Below are 24,981 nucleotides of genomic sequence, written 5' to 3'. Positions count from 1 at the left end.
ATGTTTAGTGTATAAATATTAAATACATGTTTACTGTATGAAAATTAAATATATGATTAGTGTGTAATTACATATACGTTTAGTATATGATTATTAAATACATAATCAGTGTATTAATATTAAATACATAATCAGTGTATTAATATTAAATACATGTTTAGTGTATGAATATTAAATACATGTTTAGTGTATAAATATTAAATACATGTTTAATGTATGAATATTAAATACATGTTTAGTGTATGAATATTAAATACATGTTTAATGTATGAATATTAAATGCATGTTTAGTGTATAAATATTAAATAAATGTTTCGTGTATAAATATTAAATACATGTTAAGTGTATAAATATTAAATACATATTTAGTGTATGAATATTAAATACATGTTTAGTGTATAAATATTAAATACATGTTTAATGTATGAATATTAAATACATGTTTAGTGTATGAATATTAAATACATGTTTAATGTATGAATATTAAATGCATGTTTAGTGTATAAATATTAAATAAATGTTTCGTGTATTAATATTAAATACATGATTAGTGTATAAATATTAAATACATGTTTGGTGTATTAATATTAAATACATGTTTAGTGTATTAATATTAAATACATGTTTAGTGTATGAATATTAAATACATGTTTAGTGTATGAATATTTAATACATGTTTAGTGTATTAATATTAAATATGTGTTTAGTTTATCAAAATTAAGTACATGTTTTTGTATTAACATTAAATAAATGTTTAGTGTATTAATATTAAATATATGTTTAGTTTATTAAAATTAAATACATGTTTTTGTATTAATATTAAATACATGTTTAGTGTATTAATATTAAAAACATGTTTAGTGTATGAATGTTGAATACATGTTTGGTGTATTAATATTAAATACATGTTTAGTGTATTAATATTAAATACATGTTTAGTGTATGAATATTAAATACATGTTTAGTGTATGAATATTTAATACATGTTTAGTGTATTAATATTAAATATGTGTTTAGTTTATCAAAATTAAGTACATGTTTTTGTATTAACATTAAATAAATGTTTAGTGTATTAATATTAAATATATGTTTAGTTTATTAAAATTAAATACATGTTTTTGTATTAATATTAAATACATGTTTAGTGTATTAATATTAAAAACATGTTTAGTGTATGAATGTTGAATACATGTTTAGTGTATGAATGTTAAATACATGTTTAGTGTATTAATATTAAATATATGTTTAGTGTATTAAAATTAAATATCAATCAATCAATCAATGTTTACTTATATAGCCCTAAATCACTATGCAAGAGGCAAAATTAATCTCATGCAAAACATAATTTGGTTAAAAAAAATTTGCAGAAAATCCTTGAAATTGCCACAAATGTGCCAAGAGTGAAACGTACTGGAATTGGAGCCAAGTTTACTTCAGTGAACACACTGCGTTGTGTGTGATGTCATTACATGTGTGTCACTTCAGGGACACATTTTGTTGACATTACAAAACACTTTATGACTACATAAAAAGATGGGATTTAACAAAACATCCGAATTAAGAGTTTACCCTGCAGTGTGAACGTAGCCTTTAGTCATCAACTGATCGACTGCAAGTACAAAATGGAAATGCCACCAAAATGTCCTCTTTTTATGCTCCTGTTAGAGTTCTCCAGTCTTCTGGCTGCAAACGCTGCACACCCTCACGGGGTGATTCCACCCCCTGGAGGGCACTGTGCGCCGCTCCTGCGAGCAGTCCTCGCACACGCCTTGACCGCAGGCGCGGCAGTGGTGGATGGAGAGGCGAGAGGCGGAGAACTCCCTCTGGCAGCTGCAGCAGGAGTGAATGTCCTGATCTGGGAAAATACATGTTTTTGTATTAATATTAAATACATGTTTAGTGTATAAATATTAAATACATGTTTAGTGTATTAATATTAAATACATATTTAGTGTATAAATATAAGTGTATGAGAAACCAAACTTATGTAAAAAAAAAAAATAAAAGAAACAAAAAAAAGGAAAAAGAGAGAGAGAGAGACGGAGAGGACCGGACATATTAAGAGGGAACGTGCGCCCTCCTGTGGACTTCTGCCGCAACTGCACACATAAAGAAATTCATTATTTCCAAGTGTGCCTTATTTAGAGGATAATAAATACATGTTTACTAAATGAATATTAAATATATGATTAGTATATGATTACATATACGTTTAGTATATGATTATTAAATACATGTTCAGTGTATTAATATTAAATACATGTTTAGTGTATGAATATTAAATACATATTTAGTGTATAAATATTAAATACATGTTTAGTGTATAAATATTAAATACATGTTTAGTGTATGAATATTAAATACATGTTTAGTGTATGAATATTAAATACATGTTTAGTGTATTCATATTAAATATATGTTTAGTTTATTAAACTTAAATACATGTTTTGTATTAATATTAAATACATGTTTAGTGTATAAATATTAAATACAGGTTTAGTGGATGAATAGTAAATACATATTTAGTGTATTAATATTAAATACATATTTAGTGTATTAATATTAAATACATGTTTAGTGTATAAATATTAAATACATGTTTAGTGTATGAATATTAAATACATGTTTAGTGTATTAATATTAAATATGTGTTTACTTTATTAAAATTAAATAAATGTTTTTGTATTAATATTAAATACATGTTTAGTGTATAAATATTAAATACAGGTTTAGTGTATTAATATTAAATACATGTTTAGTGTATGAATAATAACTACAGGTTTAGTGTATGAATATTAAATACATGTTTAGTGTATGAATGTTAAATATATGTTTAGTTTATGAATATTAAATACATGTTTAGTGTATTAATATTAAATATATATTTAGTTTATTAAAATTAAATACATGTTTTGTATTAATATTAAATACATGTTTAGTGTATAAATATTAAATACATGTTTAGTGTATTAATATTAAATACATGTTTAGTGTATTAATATTAAATACACTTTTAGTGTATAAATAGTAAATACACGTTTAGTGTAACAATATTAAATACATGTTTACTGTATTAATATTAAATATATGTTTAGTTTATTAAAATTAAATACATGTGTTTGTATTAATATTAAATACATATTAAGTGTAAGAATAGTAACTACATGTTTATTGAATGAATATTAAATACATGTTTAGTGTATGAATATTTAATACATGTTTAGTGTATTAATATTAAATATGTGTTTAGTTTATTACAATTAAATACATGTTTTTGTATTAATATTAAATACATATTTAGTGTATTAATATTAAATATATGTTTAGTTTATTAAAATTAAATACATGTTTTTGTATTAATATTAAATACATGTTTAGTGTATTAATATTAAATACATGTTTAGTGTATTAATATTAAATACATGTTTAGTGTATAAATGTTAAATACATGTTTAGTGTATGAATATTAAATATATGTTTAGTTTATTAAAATTAAATACGTGTTTTTGTATTAATATTAAATACATGTTTAGTGTATAAATATTAAATACATGTTTAGTGAATTAATATTAAATACATGTTTAGTTTATTAAAATTAAATACGTGTTTTTGTATTAATATTAAATACATGTTTAGTGTATAAATATTAAATACATGTTTAGTGTATTAATATTAAATACATGTTTAGTGTATAAATATAAGTGTATGAGAAACCAAACTTATGTAAAAAAAATAAAAGAAACAAAAAAAAGGAAAAAGAGAGAGAGAGAGACGGAGAGGACCGGACTTATTAAGAGAGAACGTGCGCCCTCCTGTGGACTTCTGCCGCAACTGCACACATAAAGAAATTCATTATTTCCAAGTGTGCCTTATTTAGAGGATAATAAATACATGTTTACTGTATGAATATTAAATATATGATTAGTATATGATTACATATACGTTTAGTATATGATTATTAAATACATGTTCAGTGTATTAATATTAAATACATGTTTAGTGTATGAATATTAAATACATATTTAGTGTATAAATATTAAATACATGTTTAGTGTATAAATATTAAATACATGTTTAGTGATTGAATATTAAATATAAGTTTAGTGTATAAATATTAAATACATGTTTAGTGTATGAATATTAAATACATATATATATATATATATGGATGTTTAATGTATGAATATTAAATACACGTTTAGTGTATAAATATTAAATACACGTTTAATGTATGAATATTAAATACATGTTTAGTTAATGAATATTAAATGCATTTTTAATGTATGAATATTAAATACATATTTAGTGTACAAATAATAAATACATGTTAAGTGTATGAATATTAAATACATATTTAGTGTATAAATATTAAATACATGATTAGTGTATTAATATTAAATACATGATTAGTGTATAAAAATTAAATACATGTTTAGTGTATTAATATTAAATACATGTTTAGTGTATAAATATTAAATACACGTTTAGTGTAATAATATTAAATATGTGTTTAGTTTATTAAAATTAAATACATGTTTAGTGTATAAATAATAACTACATGTTTAGTGTATGAATATTAAATACATGTTTAGTGTATAAATGTTAAATACATGTTTAGTTTATGAATATCAAATACATGTTTAGTGTATTAATATTAAATATATATTTAGTTTATTACAATTAAATACATGTTTTTGTATTAATATTAAATACATGTTTAGTGTATGAATATTAAATACATGTTTAGTGTATTAATATTAAATACATGTTTAGTGTATTAATATTAAGTATATATTTAGTTTATGAATATTAAATACATGTTTAGTGTATGAATATTAAATACATGTTTAGTGTAAAAATATTAAATACATGTTTAGTGTATGAATATTAAATACATGTTTAGTGTATTAATGTTAAATACATGTTTAGTTTATGAATATTAAATACATGTTTAGTTTATTAATATTTAATATATATTTAGTTTATTACAATTAAATACATGTTTTTGTATTAATATTAAATACATGTTTAGTGTATGAATATTAAATACATGTTTAGTGTATGAATATTGAATACATGTTTAGTGTAAAAATTATTAAATACATGTTTAGTGTATTAATATTAAATACATGTTTAGTGTATTAATATTAAATACATGTTTAGTGTATAAATAATAACTACATGTTTAGTGTATGAATATTAAACACATGTTTAGTGTATAAATATTAAATACATGTTTAGTGTATTAATATTAAATATATGTTTAGTTTATTAAAATTAAATACATGTTTTTGTATAAATATTAAATACATGTTTAGTGTATAAATATTAAATACATGTTTAGTGTACGAATATTAAATACATGTTTAGTGTATAAATATTAAATACATGTTTAATGTATGAATATTAAATTCATGTTTAGTGTATTAATATTAAATACATGTTTAGTGTATTAATATTAAATTAATGTTTAGTGTATAAATAATAACTAAATGTTTAGTGTATGAATATTAAATACATGTTCAGTGTATGAATATTAAATACATGTTTAGTGTAATAATATTAAATATATGTTTAGTTTATTAAAATTAAATACATGTTTTTGTATTAATATTAAATACATGTTTAGTGTATGAATATTAAATACATGTTTAGTGTATTAATATTAAATATATGTTTAGTGTATAAATAATAACTACATGTTTAGTGTATGAATATTAAATACATGTTTAGTGTATTAATGTTAAATACATGTTTAGTTTATGAATATTAAATACATGTTTAGTTTATTAATATTAAATATATATTTACTTTATTACAATTAAATACATGTTTTTGTATTAATATTAAATACATGTTTAGTGTATGAATATTAAATACATGTTTAGTGTATGAATATTAAATACATGTTTAGTGTAAAAATATTAAATACATGTTTAGTGTATTAATATGAAATACGTGTTTAGTGTCTTAATATTAAATATATATTTAGTGTATAAATATAAGTGTATGAGAAACCAAACTTATGTAAAAAAAAAAAAAAGAAACAAAAAAAAAGGAAAAAGAGAGAGATAGAGAGACGGAGAGGACCGGACTTATTAAGAGGGAACGTGCGCCCTCCTGTGGACTTCTACCGCAACTGCACACATAAAGAAATTCATTATTTCCAAGTGTGCCTTATTTAGAGGATAATAAATACATGTTTACTAAATGAATATTAAATATATGATTAGTATATGATTACATATACGTTTAGTATATGATTATTAAATACATGTTCAGTGTATTAATATTAAATACATGTTTAGTGTATGAATATTAAATACATATTTAGTGTATAAATATTAAATACATGTTTAGTGTATAAATATTAAATACATGTTTAGTGATTGAATATTAAATATAAGTTTAGTGTATAAATATTAAATACATGTTTAGTGTATGAATATTAAATACATGTTTAATGTATGAATATTAAATACACGTTTAGTGTATAAATATTAAATACATGTTTAATGTATGAATATTAAATGCATTTTTAATGTATGAATATTAAATACATATTTAGTGTATAAATAATAAATACATGTTAAGTGTATGAATATTAAATACATATTTAGTGTATAAATATTAAATACATGATTAGTGTTTTAATATTAAATACATGATTAGTGTATAAAAATTAAATACATGTTTAGTGTATTAATATTAAATACATGTTTAGTGTATTAATATTAAATACATGTTTAGTGTATAAATAATAACTAAATGTTTAGTGTATGAATATTAACTACATGTTCAGTGTATAAATATTAAATACACGTTTAGTGTAATAATATTAAATATGTGTTTAGTTTATTAAAATTAAAAACACGTTTAGTGTATTAATATTAGATACATGTTTAGTGTATAAATAATAACTACATGTTTAGTGTATGAATATTAAATACATGTTTAGTGTATAAATGTTAAATACATGTTTAGTTTATGAATATCAAATACATGTTTAGTGTATTAATATTAAATATATATTTAGTTTATTACAATTAAATACATGTTTTTGTATTAATATTAAATACATGTTTAGTGTATGAATATTAAATACATGTTTAGTGTATGAATATTAAATACATGTTTAGTGTAAAAATATTAAATACATGTTTAGTGTATTAATATTAAATACATGTTTAGTGTATTAATATTAAGTATATATTTAGTTTATGAATATTAAATACATGTTTAGTGTATGAATATTAAATACATGTTTAGTGTAAAAATATTAAATACATGTTTAGTGTATAAATATTAAATACATGTTTAGTGTATTAATATTAAGTATATATTTAGTTTATGAATATTAAATACATGTTTAGTGTATGAATATTAAATACATGTTTAGTGTAAAAATATTAAATACATGTTTAGTGTATTAATATTAAATACATGTTTAGTGTATTAATATTAAGTATATATTTAGTTTATGAATATTAAATACATGTTTAGTGTATGAATATTAAATACATGTTTAGTGTATGAATATTAAATACCTGTTTAGTGTAAAAATATTAAATACATGTTTAGTGTATTAATATTAAATACATGTTTAGTGTATTAATATTAAGTATATATTTAGTTTATGAATATTAAATACATGTTTAGTGTATGAATATTAAATACATGTTTAGTGTAAAAATATTAAATACATGTTTAGTGTATTAATATTAAATACATGTTTAGTGTATTAATATTAAGTATGTATTTAGTTTATGAATATTAAATACATGTTTAGTGTATTAATATTAAACACATGTTTAGTGTATGAATATTAAATACACTTTTAGTGTATGAATATTAAATACACGTTTAGTGTAAAAATATTAAATACATGTTTAGTGTATTAATATTAAATACATATTTAGTTTATTAAAATTAAATACATGTTTTGTATTAATATTAAATACATGTTTAGTGTATAAATATTTAATACATGTTTACTGTATTAATATTAAATACATGTTTAGTGTATAAATAATAACTACATGTTTAGTGTATGAATATTAAATACATGTTTAGTGTATAAATATTAAATACATGTTTAGTGTATTAATATTAAATTTATGTTTAGTTTATTAAAATTAAATACATGTTTTTGTATTAATATTAAATACATATTTTGTGTAAGAATAATAACTACATGTTTATTGAATGAATATTAAATACATGTTTAGTGTATTAATATTAAATACATGTTTAGTGTATGAATATTAAATACATGTTTAATGTACGAATATTAAATATATGTTTAGTGTATAAATATTAAATACATGTTTCGTGTGCGAATATTAAATACATGTTTAGTGTATGAATATTAAATACATGTTTAATGTATGAATATTAAATACATGTTTAGTGTATGAATATTAAATACATTTTTAATGTATGAATATTAAATACATGTTTAGTGTATAAATATTAAATACATGTTTAGTGTATGAATATTAAATACATGTTTAGTGTATGAATATTAAATACATGTTTAGTGTAATAATATTAAATATATGTTTAGTTTATTAAAATTAAATACATGTTTTTGTATTAATATTAAATACATGTTAAGTGCATAAATCTCAAATACACGTTTCGTGAATAAATATTAAATACATTTTAAGTGTATGAATATTAAATACATGACTAGCGTATTAATATTAAATACATGATTAGTGTATAACTATTAAATACATGTTCAGTGTATAAATATTAAATACATGTTTAGTGTAATAATATTAAATATATGTTTAGTTTATTAAAATTAAATACATGTTTTTGTATTAATATTAAATACATGTTTAGTGTATGAATATGAAATACATGTTTAGTGTATGAATATTAAATGCATGTTTAGTGTATAATATTAAATACATGTTTAGTGTATGAATATTCAATACATGTTTACTGTATAAATATTAAATACATGTTTAGTGTATTAATATTAAATAAATGTTTAGTTTATTAAACGTAAATACATGTTTTGTATTAATATTAAATACATGTTTGGTGTATAAATATTAAATACATGTTTAGTTTATGAATATTAAATACATGTTTAGTGTATAAATAATAACTACATGTTTAGTGTATGAATATTAAATACATGTTTAGTGTATAAATGTTAAATACGTGTTTAGTTTATGAATATTAAATACATTTTTAGTGTATAAATATTAAATACATGTTTAGTGTATTAATATTAAATACATGTTTAGTGTATTAATATTAAATACACTTTTAGTGTATAAATATTAAATACACGTTTAGTGTAAAAATATTAAATACATGTTTACTGTATTAATATTAAATATATGATTAGTTTATTAAAACTAAATACATGTTTTTGTATTAATATTAAATACATGTTTAGTGTATAAATATTTAATACATGTTTACTGTATTAATATTAAATATATGTTTAGTTTATTAAAATTAAATACATGTTTTTGTATTAATATTAAATACATATTAAGTGTAAGAATAATAACTACATGTTTATTGAATGAATATTAAATAAATGTTTAGTGTATAAATATTTAATACATCTTTACTGTATTAATATTAAATACATGTTTAGTGTATGAATAATAACTACATGTTTAGTGTATGAATATTAAATACATGTTTAGTGTATAAATATTAAATACATGTTTAGTGTATTAATATTAAATATATGTTTAGTTTATTAAAAATTAAATACATGTTTAGTGTATGAATATTAAATACATGTTTGGTGTATAAATGCTAAATACATGTTTAGTTTATGAATATTAAATACATGTTTAGTGTATTAATATTAAATATATATTTAGTTTATTAAAATTAAATACATGTTTTGTATTAATATTAAATACATGTTTAGTGTATAAATAATAACTACATGTTTAGTGTATGAATATTAAATACATGTTTAGTGTATAAATATTAAATACATGTTTAGTGTATTGATATTAAATATATGTTTAGTTTATTAAAATTAAATACATGTTTTTGTATAAATATTAAATACATGTTTAGTGTATGAATATTAAATACATGTTTAGTGTGTACATATTAAATACATGTTTAGTGTATGAATATTAAATACATGTTTAATGTATGAATATTAAATACATGTTTAGTGTATAAATATTGAATACATGTTTAGTGTATGAATATTAAATACATGTTTAGTGTATGAATATTAAATGCATGTTTAGTGTATAATATTAAATACATGTTTATTGTATGAAAATTCAATACATTTTTAATGTATGAATATTAAATACATGTTTAGTGTATAAATATTAAATACATATTTAGTGTATGAATATTAAATACATTATTAGTGTATTAATATTAAATACATGTTTAGTGTATGAATATTAAATACACGTTTAGTGTATGAATATTAAATATATATTTAGTTTATTAAAATTAAATACATGTTTTTGTATTAATATTAAATACATGTTTAGTGTATTAATATTAAATATATGTTTAGTTTATTAAAATTAAATATATGTTTTTGTATTAATATTAAATACATGTTTAGTGTATTAATATTAAATACATGTTTAGTGTATTAATATTAAATACAAGTTTAGTGTATAAATGTTAAATACATGTTTAGTCTATGAATATTAAATATATGTTTAGTTTATTAAAATTAAATACATGTTTTTGTATTAATATTAAATACATGTTTAGTGTATAAATATTAAATACATGTTTAGTGTATTAATATTAAATACATGTTTAGTGTATGAATATTAAATACATGTTTAGTGTATGAATATTTAATACATGTTTAGTGTATGCATATCAAATACATGTTTAGTGTATGAATATTCAATACATGTTTAATGGATATATAATAAATACATATTTAGTGTATTAATATTAAATACATGTTTAGTGTATTAATATTAAATATATGTTTAGTTTATTAAACTTAAATACAGGTTTTTGTATAAATATTAAATACATGTTTAGTGTATAAATATTAAATACATGTTTAGTGTATAAATATTAAATACAGGTTTAGTGTATTAATATTAAATACATGTTTAGTGTATGAATAATAACTACATGTTTAGTGTATGAATATTAAATACATGTTTGGTGTATTAATATTAAATTTATATTTAGTTTATTCAAATTAAATACATGTTTTTGTATTAATATTAAATACATGTTTAGTGTATAAATATTAAATACATGTTTAGTGTATGAATATTAAATAAATGTTTAGTGTATTAATATTAAATACATGTTTAGTGTATGAATAATAACTACATGTTTAGTGTATAAATATTAAATACATATTTAGTGTATTAATATTAAATACATGTTTAGTGTGAAAATATTAAATACATGTTTAGTCTATTATTAAATTCCATTTTAGTGTATGAATATTAAATACACGTTTAGTGTATGAATATTAAATACATGTTTAGTTTATTAATATTAAATACATCTTTAGTGTATGAATATTCAATACATGTTTAGTGTATAAATATTATATACATGTTTAGTGTAATAATATTAAATACATCTTTAGTGTATAAATATAAGTGTATGAGAAACCAAACTTATGTAAAAAAAAATAAAAGAAACAAAAAAAAAGGAAAAAGAGAGAGAGAGAGAGACGGAGAGAGACGGAGAGGACCGGACTTATTAAGAGGGAACGTGCGCCCTCCTGTGGAGTTTTGCCGCAACTGCACACATAAAGAAATTCATTATTTCCAAGTGTGCCTTATTTAGAGGATAATAAATACATGTTTACTGTATGAATATTAAATATATGTTTAGTATATAATTACATATACGTTTAGTATATGATTATTAAATACATAATCAGTGTATTAATATTAAATACATAATCAGTGTATTAATATTAAATACATGTTTGGTGTATGAATATTAAATACATGTTTAGTGTATGATTATTAAATACATGTTTAATGTATGAATATTAAATACATGTTTAGTGTATGAATATTAAATACATGTTTAATGTATGAATATTAAATGCATGTTTAGTGTATAAATATTAAATACATGTTTCGTGTATAAATATTAAATACATGTTAAGTGTATAAATATTATATACATATTTAGTGTATAAATATTAAATACATGATTAGAGTATTAATATTAAATACATGACTAGTGTATAAATATTAAATACATGTTTGGTGTATTAATATTAAATACATGTTTAGTGTATTAATATTAAATACATGTTTAGTGTATGAATATTAAATACATGTTTAATGTATGAATATTAAATACATGTTTAGTGTATAAATATTAAATACATGTTTCGTGTATAAATATTAAATACATGTTAAGTGTATAAATATTAAATACATATTTAGTGTATAAATATTAAATACATGATTAGAGTATTAATATTAAATACATGATTAGTGTATAAATATTAAATACATGTTTAGTGTATAAATATTAAATACATGTTTTTGTATTAAGATTAAATACATGTTAAGTGTATAAATCTCAAATACATGTTTAGTGTATTAATATTAAATTCAAGTTTAGTGTATAAATGTTAAATATATGTTTAGTGTAATAATATTAAATATATGTTTAGTTTATTAAAATTAAATACATGTTTTTGTATTAATATTAAATACATGTTAAGTGTATAAATCTCAAATACATATTTAGTGTATTAATATCGGATTCATGTTTAGTGTATGAATGTTAAATACATGTTTAGTTTATTAAAATTAAATACATGTTTTTGAATTAATATTAAATACATGTTTAGTGTATAAATATTAAATACATGTTTAGTCTATTAATATTAAATACATGTTTAGTGTATGAATATTCAATACATGTTTACTGTATTAATATTAAATACATGTTTAGTGTATTCATATTAAATATATGTTTAGTTTATTAAACTTAAATACATGTTTTTGTATTAATATTAAATACATGTTTAGTGTATGAATATTAAATACACGTTTAGTGTATGAATATTAAATACATGTTTAGTGTATGAATATTAAATACATGTTTAGTGGATATATAATAAATATATATTTAGTGTATTAATATTAAATACATGTTTAGTGTATAAATATTAAATACATGTTTAGTGTATTAATATTAAATACATGTTTAGTGTATAAATATTAAATACAGGTTTAGTGTATTAATATTAAATACCAGTTTAGTGTATGAATAATAACTACATGTTTAGTGTATGAATATTAAATACATGTTCAGTGTATTAATATTAAATGTTTAGTTTATTAAAATTAAATACATGTTTTTGTATTAATATTAAATACATGTTTAGTGTATTAATATTAAAAACATGTTGAGTGTATAAATATTAAATACATGTTTAGTGTATTAATATTAAATATATGTTTAGTGTATTAAAATTGAATACATGTTTTTGTATTAATATTAAATACATGTTTAGTGTATAAATATTAAATACATGTTTAATGTATTAATATTAAATAGATGTTTAGTGTATAAATATAAGTGTATGAGAAACCAAACTTATGTAAAAAAAAAATAAAAGAAACCAAAAAAAAGGAAAAAGAGAGAGAGAGAGACGGAGGGGACCGGGCATATTAAGACGGAACGTGCGCCCTCCTGTGGACTTCTGCCGCAACTGCACACATAAAGAAATTCATTATTTTCAAGTGTGCCTTATTTAGAGGATAATAAATACATGTTTACTGTATGAATATTAAATATATGATTAGTATATAATTACATATATGTTTGGTATATGATTATTAAATACATGTTCAGTGTATTAATATTAAATACATGTTTAGTGTATGAATATTAAATACATGTTTAGTGTATAAATATTAAATACATGTTTAGTGTATGAATATTAAATTCATGTTTAGTGTATGAATATTAAATACATGTTTAGTGTATAAATATTAAATACATGTTTAGTGTATGAATATTAAATACATGTTTAGTGTATGAATATTAAATACATGTTTAGTGTATGAATATTAAATACATGTTTGTGTATTAATATTAAATATATGTTTAGTTTATTAAACTTAAATACATGTTTTTGTATTAATATTAAATACACATTTAGTGTATGAATATTAAATGCATGTTTAGTTTATGAATATTAAATACATCTTTAGTGGAAAATTAATAAATAAATATTTAGTGTATTAATATTAAATACATGTTTAGTGTATAAATATTAAATACATGTTTAGTGTATAAATATTAAATACATGTTTAGTGTATTAATATTAAATATGTGTTTACTTTATTAAAATTAAATAAATGTTTTCGTATTATTATTAAATACATGTTTAGTGTATAAATATTAAATACAGGTTTAGTGTATTAATATTAAATACATGTTTAGTGTATGAATAATAACTACAGGTTTAGTGTATAAATATTAAATACATGTTTAGTGTATAAATGTTAAATACATGTTTAGTTTATGAATATTAAATACATGTTTAGTGTATTAATATTAAATATATATTTAGTTTATTAAAATTAAATACGTGTTTTGTATTAATATTAAATACATGTTTTGTGTATAAAAATTAAATACATGTTTAGTGTATTAATATTAAATACATGTTTAGTATATGAATATTAAATACATGTTTAGTGTATAAATATTAAATATATGTTTAGTGTATTAATATTAAATACATGTTTAGTGTATTAATATTAAATACACTTTTAGTGTATAAATAGTAAATACACGTTTAGTGTAACAATGTTAAATACATGTTTAGTTTATGAATATTAAATACATGTTTAGTGTATTAATATTAAATATATATTTAGTTTATTAAAATTAAATACATGTTTTGTATTAATATTAAATACATGTTTAGTGTATAAAAATTAAATACATGTTTAGTGTATTAATATTAAATACATGTTTGGTGTATGAATATTAACTACATGTTTATTGAATGAATATTAAATACATGTTTAGTGTATGAATATTTAATACATGTTTAGTGTATGAATGTTAAATACATGTTTAGTGTATTAATATTAAATATGTGTTTAGTTTATCAAAATTAAGTACATGTTTTTTTATTAACATTAAATAAATGTTTTTGTATTAATATTAAATACATGTTTAGTGTATAAATATTAAATACAGGTTTAGTGTATTAATATTAAATACATGTTTAGTGTATGAATAATAACTACAGGTTTAGTGTATGAATATTAAATACATGTTTAGTGTATTAATATTAAATATATATTTAGTTTATTAAAATTAAATACATGTTTTGTATTAATATTAAATACATGTTTAGTGTATAAATATTAAATACATGTTTAGTGTATTAATATTAAATACATGTTTAGTGTATGAATATTAAATACACTTTTAGTGTATAAATAGTAAATACACGTTTAGTGTAACAATATTAAATACATGTTTACTGTATTAATATTAAATATATGTTTAGTTTATTAAAATTAAATACATGTGTTTGTATTAATATTAAATACATATTAAGTGTAAGAATAATAACTACATGTTTATTGAATGAATATTAAATACATGTTTAGTGTATGAATATTTAATACATGTTTAGTGTATTAATATTAAATACATGTTTAGTGTATTAATATTAAATATATATTTAGTTTATTACAATTAAATACATGTTTTTGTATTAATATTAAATACATGTTTATTGTATTAATTTTAAATATATGTTTAGTTTATTAAAATTAAATACATGTTTTTGTACTAATATTAAATACATGTTTAGTGTATTAATATTAAATACATGTTTAGTGTATGAATAATAACTACATGTTTAGTGTATGAATATTAAATACATGTTTAGTGTATGAATATTAAATACATGTTTAGTGTATGCATATTAAATACATGTTTAGTGTATGAATATTCAATACATGTTTAGTGGATATATAATAAATACATATTTAGTGTATTCATATTAAATACATGTTTAGTGTATTAATATTAAATACATGTTTAGTGTATAAATATAAGTGTATGAGAAACCAAACTTATGTAAAAAAAAAATAAAAGAAACAAAAAAAAAGGAAAAAGAGAGAGAGAGAGACGGAGAGGACCGGACTTATTAAGAGGGAACGTGCGCCCTCCTGTGGACTTCTGCCGCAACTGCACACATAACGAAATTCATTATTTCCAAGTGTGCCTTATTTAGAGGATAATAAATACATGTTTACTGTATGAATATTAAATATATGAGTAGTATATAATTACATGTATGTTTGGTATATGATTATTAAATACATGTTCAGTGTATTAATATTAAATACATGTTTAGTGTATGAATATTAAATACATGTTTAGTGTATGAATATTAAATACATGTTTACTGTATGAATATTAAACATATGAGTAGTATATAATTACATACATGTTTGGTATATGATTATTAAATATATGTTCAGTGTATTAATATTAAATACATGTTTAGTGTATGAATATTAAATACATGTTTAGTGTATAAATGTTAAATACATGTTTAGTGTATGAATATTAAATATATGTTTAGTTTATTAAAATCAAATACGTGTTTTTGTATTATATTAAATACATGTTTAGTGTATAAATATTAAATACATGTTTAGTGTATTAATATTAAATACATGTTTAGTGTATAAATATAAGTGTATGAGACGGAGAGGACCGGACTTATTAAGAGGGAACCTGCGTCCTCCTGTGGACTTCTGCCGCAACTGCACGCATAAAGAAATTCATTATTTCCAAGTGTGCCTTATTTAGAGGATAATAAATACATGTTTACTAAATGAATATTAAATATATGATTAGTATATGATTACATATACGTTTAGTATATGATTATTAAATACATGTTCAGTGTATGAATATTAAATACATGTTTAGTGTATGAATATTAAATACATGTTTAGTGTATAAATATTGAATACATGTTTAGTGTATGAATATTAAATACATGTTTAATGTATGAATATTAAATACATGTTCAGTGTATAAATATTAAATACATTTTTAATGTATGAATATTAAATACATATTTAGTGTATAAATATTAAATACATGTTAAGTGTATGAATATTAAATACATATTTAGTGTATAAATATTAAATACATGATTAGTGTATTAATATTAAATACATGATTAGTGTATAAATAATAACTAAATGTTTAGTGTATGAATATTAAATACATGTTCAGTGTATAAATATTAAATACATGTTTAGTGTAATAATATTAAATATATGTTTAGTTTATTAAAATTAAATACATGTTTTTGTATTAATATTAAATACATCTTTAGTGTATTAATATTAAATACATGTTTAGTGTATGAATATTATATACATGTTTACTGTATAAATATTAAATACATGTTTAGTGTATTAATATTAAATACATGTTTAGTGTATTAATATTAAATATATGTTTAGTGTATAAATAATAACTACATGTTTAGTGTATAAATGTTAAATACATGTTTAGTTTATGAATATTAAATACATGTTTAGTGTATTAATATTAAATATATATTTAGTTTATTACAATTAAATACATGTTTTTGTATTAATATTAAATACACGTTTAGTGTATGAATATTAAATACATGTTTAGTATATTAATATTAAATATATATTTAGTTTATGAATATTAAATACATGTTTAGTGTATCAATATTAAATATATATAGTTTATTAGAATTAAATACATGTTTTTGTATTAATATTAAATACATGTTTAGTGTATTAATATTAAACACATGTTTAGTGTATGAATATTAAATACACCTTTAGTGTATGAATATTAAATACATGTTTAGTGTATTAATATTAAATATATGTTTAGTTTATTAAAATTAAATACATGTTTTTGTATGAATATTAAATACATATTAAGTGTAAGAATAATAACTACATGTTTATTGAATGAATATTAAATACATGTTTAGTGTATAAATATTTAATACATGTTTACTGTATTAATATTAAATACATGTTTAGTGTACGAATAATAACTACATGTTTAGTGTATGAATAATAATTACATGTTTAGTGTATAAATATTAAATACATGTTTAGTGTATTAATATTAAATATATGTTTAGTTTATTAAAAATTAAATACATGTTTAGTGTATGAATATTAAATACATGTTTAGTGTATAAATGTTAAATACATGTTTAGTTTATGAATATTAAATACATGTTTAGTGTATTAATATTAAATATATATTTATTTTATTAAAATTAAATACATGTTTTTGTATTAATATTAAATAGATGTTTAGTGTATTAATATTAAATACATGTTTACTGTATTAATATTAAATACATGTTTAGTGTATAAATAATAACTACATGTTTAGTGTATTAATATTAAATACATGTTTAGTGTATGAATATTAAATACATGTTTGGTGTATAAATATTAAATACATGTTTAGTGTATGAATATTAAATACATGTTTAATGTATGAATATTAAATACATTTTTAGTGTATAAATATTAAATACATGTTTCGTGTACGAATATTAAATACATGTTTAGTGTACAAAAATATTAAATACATGTTTAATGTATGAATATTAAATTCATGTTTAGTGTATTAATATTAAATACATGTTTAGTGTATAAATAATAACTAAATGTTTAGTGTATGAATATTAAATACATGTTCAGTGTATAAATATTAATTACATGTTTAGTGTAATAATATTAAATATATGTTTAGTTTATTAAAATTAAATACATGTTTTTGTATTAATATTAAATACATGTTTAGTGTATAAATATTAAATACATGTTTAGTGTATTAATATTAAACACATGTTTAGTGTCTGAATATTAAATACATGTTTAATGTACGAATATTAAATACATGTTTAGTGTATGAATATTCAAAACATGTTTACTGTATAAATATTAAATACATGTTTAGTGTATTAATATTAAATAAGTGTTTAGTTTATTAAAATTGAATACATGTTTTTGTACTAATATTAAAGACATGTTTAGTGTATAAATATAAGTGTATGAGAAACCAAACTTATGTAAAAAAAATAAAAGAAACAAAAAAAAAGGAAAAAGAGAGAGAGAGAGACGGAGAGGACCGGACTTATTAAGAGGGAACGTGCGCCCTCCTGTGGACTTCTGCCGCAACTGCACGCATAAAGAAATTCATTATTTCCAAGTGTGCCTTATTTAGAGGATAATAAATACATGTTTACTAAATGAATATTAAATATATGATTAGTATATGATTACATATACGTTTAGTATATGATTATTAAATACATGTTCAGTGTATTAATATTAAATACATGTTTAGTGTATGAATATTTAATACATGTTTAGTGTATGAATGTTAAATACATGTTTAGTGTATTAATATTAAATATGTGTTTAGTTTATCAAAATTAAGTACATGTTTTTTTATTAACATTAAATAAATGTTTTTGTATTAATATTAAATACATGTTTAGTGTATAAATATTAAATACATGTTTAGTGTATAAATATTAAATACATGTTTAGTGTAAAAATAATAACTAAATGTTTAGTGTATGAATATTAAATACATGTTTAGTGTATTAATATTAAATACATGTTTAGTGTAAAAATAATAACTAAATGTTTAGTGTATGAATATTAAATACATGTTCAGTGTATAAATATTAAATACATGTTTAGTGTTATAATATTAAATATATGTTTAGTTTATTAAAATTAAATACATGTTTTTGTATTAATATTAAATACATGTTTAGTGTATTAATATTAAATACATGTTTACTGTATTAATGTTTAATACATGTTTAGTTTATGAATAATAACTACATGTTTAATGTATGAATATTAAATACATGTTTAGTGTATAAATATTAAATACATGTTTCGTGTATTAATATTAAATATATGTTTAGTTTATTAAAAATTAAATACATGTTTAGTGTATGAATATTAAATACATGTTAAGTGTATAAATGTTAAATACATGTTTAGTTTATGAATATTAAATACATGTTTAGTGTATTAATATTAAATATATATTTAGTTTATTAAAATTTAATACATGTAGTTATTATTCATTCACTAAACATGTATTTAATATTAATACACTAAACATGTATTTAATATTTATACACTAAACATGTATTTAATATTTATACAAAAACATGTATTTAATTTTAATAAAGTAAACACATATTTAATATTAATACACTAAACCTGTATTTAATATTTATACACTAAACATGTATTTAATATTAATACAAAAACATTTATTTAATTTTAATAAAGTAAACACATATTTAATATTCATACACTAAACATGTTTTTAATATGCATACACTAAACATCTATTTAATATTCATACACTAAACATGTATTTAATATTCATACACTGAACATGTATTTAGTATTTTCACACTAAACTTATATTCAATATTCATACATTAAACATGTATTTAATATTCATAAACTAAACATGTAGTTATTATTCATACACTAAACATGTATTTAATATTAATACACTAAACATGTATTTAATATTTATACAATAAACATGTAGTTATTATTTATACACTAAACATGTATTTAATATTAATACACTAAACATGTATTTAATATTTATACACTAAACATATATTTAATATTTATACACTAAACATGTATTTAATATTAATACAAAAACATATATTTAATTTTAATAAACTAAATATAAATTTAATATTAATACAGTAAACATGTATTTAATATTCATAAACTAAACATGTATTTAATATTTATACACTCAACATGTATTTAATATTCATACACTAAACATGTATTTAATATTAATACACTAAACATGTATTTAATATTTATACACTAAACATATATTTAATATTTATACACTAAACATGTATTTAATATTAATACAAAAACATATATTTAATTTTAATAAACTAAATATAAATTTAATATTAATACAGTAAACATGTATTTAATATTCATAAACTAAACATGTATTTAATATTTATACATTAAACATGTAGTTATTATTACTCATACACTAAACATGTATTTAATATTAATACACTAAACCTGTATTTAATATTCATACACTAAACATGTATTTAATATTAATACACTAAACATGTATTTAATATTTATACACAAAACATGTATTTAATATTAATACACTAAATATGTATTTATTATATATCCACTAAACATGTATTTAATATTCATACACTAAACATGTATTTAATATTAATACAAAAACCTGTATTTAAGTTTAATAAACTAAACATATATTTAATATTAATACACTAAACATGTATTTAATTTTAATAAACTAAACATATATTTAATATTTATACACTAAACATATATTTAACATTTATACACTAAATATGTATTGAATATTCATACACTAAACATGTATTTAATATGCACACACTAAACATGTATTTAATATTCATACACTAAACATGTATTTAATATTCATACACTAAACATGTATTTAATATTAATACACTAAACATGTATTCAATATTTATACACTAAACATGTATTTAATATTAATACAAAAACACATATTTAATTTTAATAAACTAAACATATATTTAATATTCATACACTAAACATGTATTTAACATTTATACACTAAACATGTATTTAATATTATTACACTAAACATGTATTTAATATTAATACACTAAGCATGTATTTAATATCAATACAAAAACATGTATTTAATTTTAATAAACTAAACATATATTTAATATTAATACACTAAACATGTATTTAATATTAATACAAAAACATGTATTTAATTTTAATAAACTAAACACATATTTAATATTAATACACTAAACATGTATTAAATATTCATACACTAAACATGTATTTAATATTCATTCAATTAACATGTAGTTATTATTCTTACACTTAATATGTATTTAATATTAATACAAAAACATGTATTTAATTTTAATAAACTAAACATATATTTAATATTAATACACTAAACATGTATTTAATATTGTTACACTAAACGTGTATTTACTATTTATACACTAAAAGTGTATTTAATATTAATACACTAAACATGTATTTAATATTAATACAAAAACATGTATTTAATTTTAATAAACTAAACATATATTTAATATTAATACACTAAACATGTATTTAATATTGTTACACTAAACGTGTATTTACTATTTATACACTAAAAGTGTATTTAATATTAATACACTAAACATGTATTTAATATTAATACAAAAACATGTATTTAATTTTAATAAACTAAACATATATTTAATATTAATACACTAAACATGTATGTAATATTAATACAAAAACATGTATTCAATTTTAATAAACTAAACACATATTTAATTTTAATAAACTAAACATATATTTAATATTAATACACTAAGCATGTATTTAATATTGTTACACTAAACGTGTATTTACTATTTATACACTAAAAGTGTATTTAATATTAATACACTAAACATGTATTTAATATTTATACACTAAACATGTATTTAATATTAATACAAAACATGTATTTAATTTTAATAAACTAAATATATATTTAATATTAATACACTAAACATGTATTTAATATTCATAAACTAAACATGTATTTAACATTTTTACACTAAACATGTATTTAATATTAATACACTAAACAAGCATTTAATATTTATACACTAAACATGTATTTAATATTAATACAAAAACATGTATTTAATTTTAATAAACTAAACATGTATTTAATATTTATACACTAAACCTGTAGTTATTATTCATACACTAAACATGTATTTAATATTAATACACTAAACCTGTATTTAATATTTATACACTAAACATGTATTTAATATTTATACACTAAACATGTATTTAATATTTATACACTAAACATGTATTTAATATTTATACACTAAACATGTATTTAATATTTATACACTAAAGATGTATTTAATATTAATACAAAAACATGTATTTAATTTTAATACACTAAACATATATTTAATATTAATACACTAAACATGTATTTAACATTTATACACTAAACATGTTTTTAATATTAATACACTAAACATGTATTTAATATTAATACAAAAACATGTATTTAATTTTAATAAACTAAACATTTAATATTAATACACTAAACATGTATTTAATATTAATACACTAAACATGTATTTAATATTTATACACTAAACGTGTATTTAATATTTACACACTAAAAGTGTATTTAATATTTATATACTAAACATGTATTTAATATTAATAGACTAAACATGTAGTTATTATTCATACACTAAACATGTATTTAATATTAATACACTAAACATGTATTTAATATTAATACACTAAACATGTATTTAATATTTATACACTAAACATGTATTTAATATTAATACAAAAACATGTATTTAATTTTAATAAAGTAAACACATATTTAATATTAATACACTAAACCTGTATTTAATATTTCTACACTAAACATGTATTTAATATTAATACAAAAACATTTATTTAATTTTAATAAAGTAAACACATATTTAATATTCATACACCAAACATGTATTTAATATGCATACACTAAACATGTATTTAATATTCATACACTAAACATGTATTTAATATTAATACAAAAACATGTATTTAAGTTTAATAAACTAAACATATATTTAATATTAATACACTAAACATGTATTTAATATTTATACACAAACATGTATTTAATATTCATACACTAAACATGTATTTAATATTCATACACTAAACATGTATTTAATATTCATACACTAAACATGTATTTAATATTTATTCACTAAACATGTATTTAATATTAATACAAAAACATGTATTTAATTTTAATACACTAAACATATATTTAATATTAATACACTAAACATGTATTTAACATTTATACACTAAACATGTTTTTAATATTAATACACTAAACATGTATTTAATATTAATACAAAAACATGTATTTAATTTTAATACAAAAACATGTATTTAATTTTAATAAACTAAACATTTAATATTAATACACTAAACATGTATTTAATATTAATACACTAAACATGTATTTAATATTTATACACTAAATGTGTATTTAATATTTACACACTAAAAGTGTATTTAATATTTATATACTAAACATGTATTTAATATTAATAGACTAAACATGTAGTTATTATTCATACACTAAACATGTATTTAATATTAATACACTAAACATGTATTTAATATTTATACACTAAACATGTATTTAATATTAATACAAAAACATGTATTTAATTTTAATAAAGTAAACACATATTTAATATTAATACACTAAACCTGTATTTAATATTTATACACTAAACATGTATTTAATATTAATACAAAAACATTTATTTAATTTTAATAAAGTAAACACATATTTAATATTCATACACTAAACATGTATTTAATATTTTCACACTAAACTTATATTCAATATTCATACATTAAACATGTATTTAATATTCATAAACTAAACATGTAGTTATTATTCATACACTAAACATGTATTTAATATTAATACACTAAACATGTATTTAATATTTATACAATAAACATGTAGTTATTATTCATACACTAAACATGTATTTAATATAATACACTAAACATGTATTTAATATTTATACACTAAACATGTATTTAATATTTATACACTAAACATGTATTTAATATTAATACAAAAACATGTATTTAATTTTAATAAACTAAATATAAATTTAATATTAATACAGTAAACATGTATTTAATATTCATAAACTAAACATGTATTTAATATTCATACACTAAACGTGTATTTAATATTCATACACTAAACATGTAGTTATTATTCATACACTAAACATGTATTTAATATTA

The 24,981-nt window shown here is 18.1% G+C and overlaps 1 long non-coding RNA gene across 1 annotated transcript in view; it reads right to left on the bottom strand.

Moving 5' to 3' along the window:
• Positions 1 to 1,411: 1,411 nt before the first annotated feature.
• Positions 1,412 to 24,981, bottom strand: part of LOC133546568 (uncharacterized) — a 44,756-nt gene continuing 21,186 nt past the window's right edge. Inside the window, exon 2 of the long non-coding RNA XR_009805239.1 lies at positions 1,412 to 1,855. This is a non-coding gene — a long non-coding RNA (uncharacterized LOC133546568). The remainder of the gene's footprint in view (positions 1,856 to 24,981) is intronic.

The sequence above is a fragment of the Nerophis ophidion genome, unplaced genomic scaffold (assembly GCF_033978795.1).
Source record: "Nerophis ophidion isolate RoL-2023_Sa unplaced genomic scaffold, RoL_Noph_v1.0 HiC_scaffold_32, whole genome shotgun sequence".
Lineage (NCBI taxonomy): Eukaryota > Metazoa > Chordata > Actinopteri > Syngnathiformes > Syngnathidae > Nerophis > Nerophis ophidion.
This window is presented reverse-complemented; position numbering and strand designations above follow the sequence as displayed.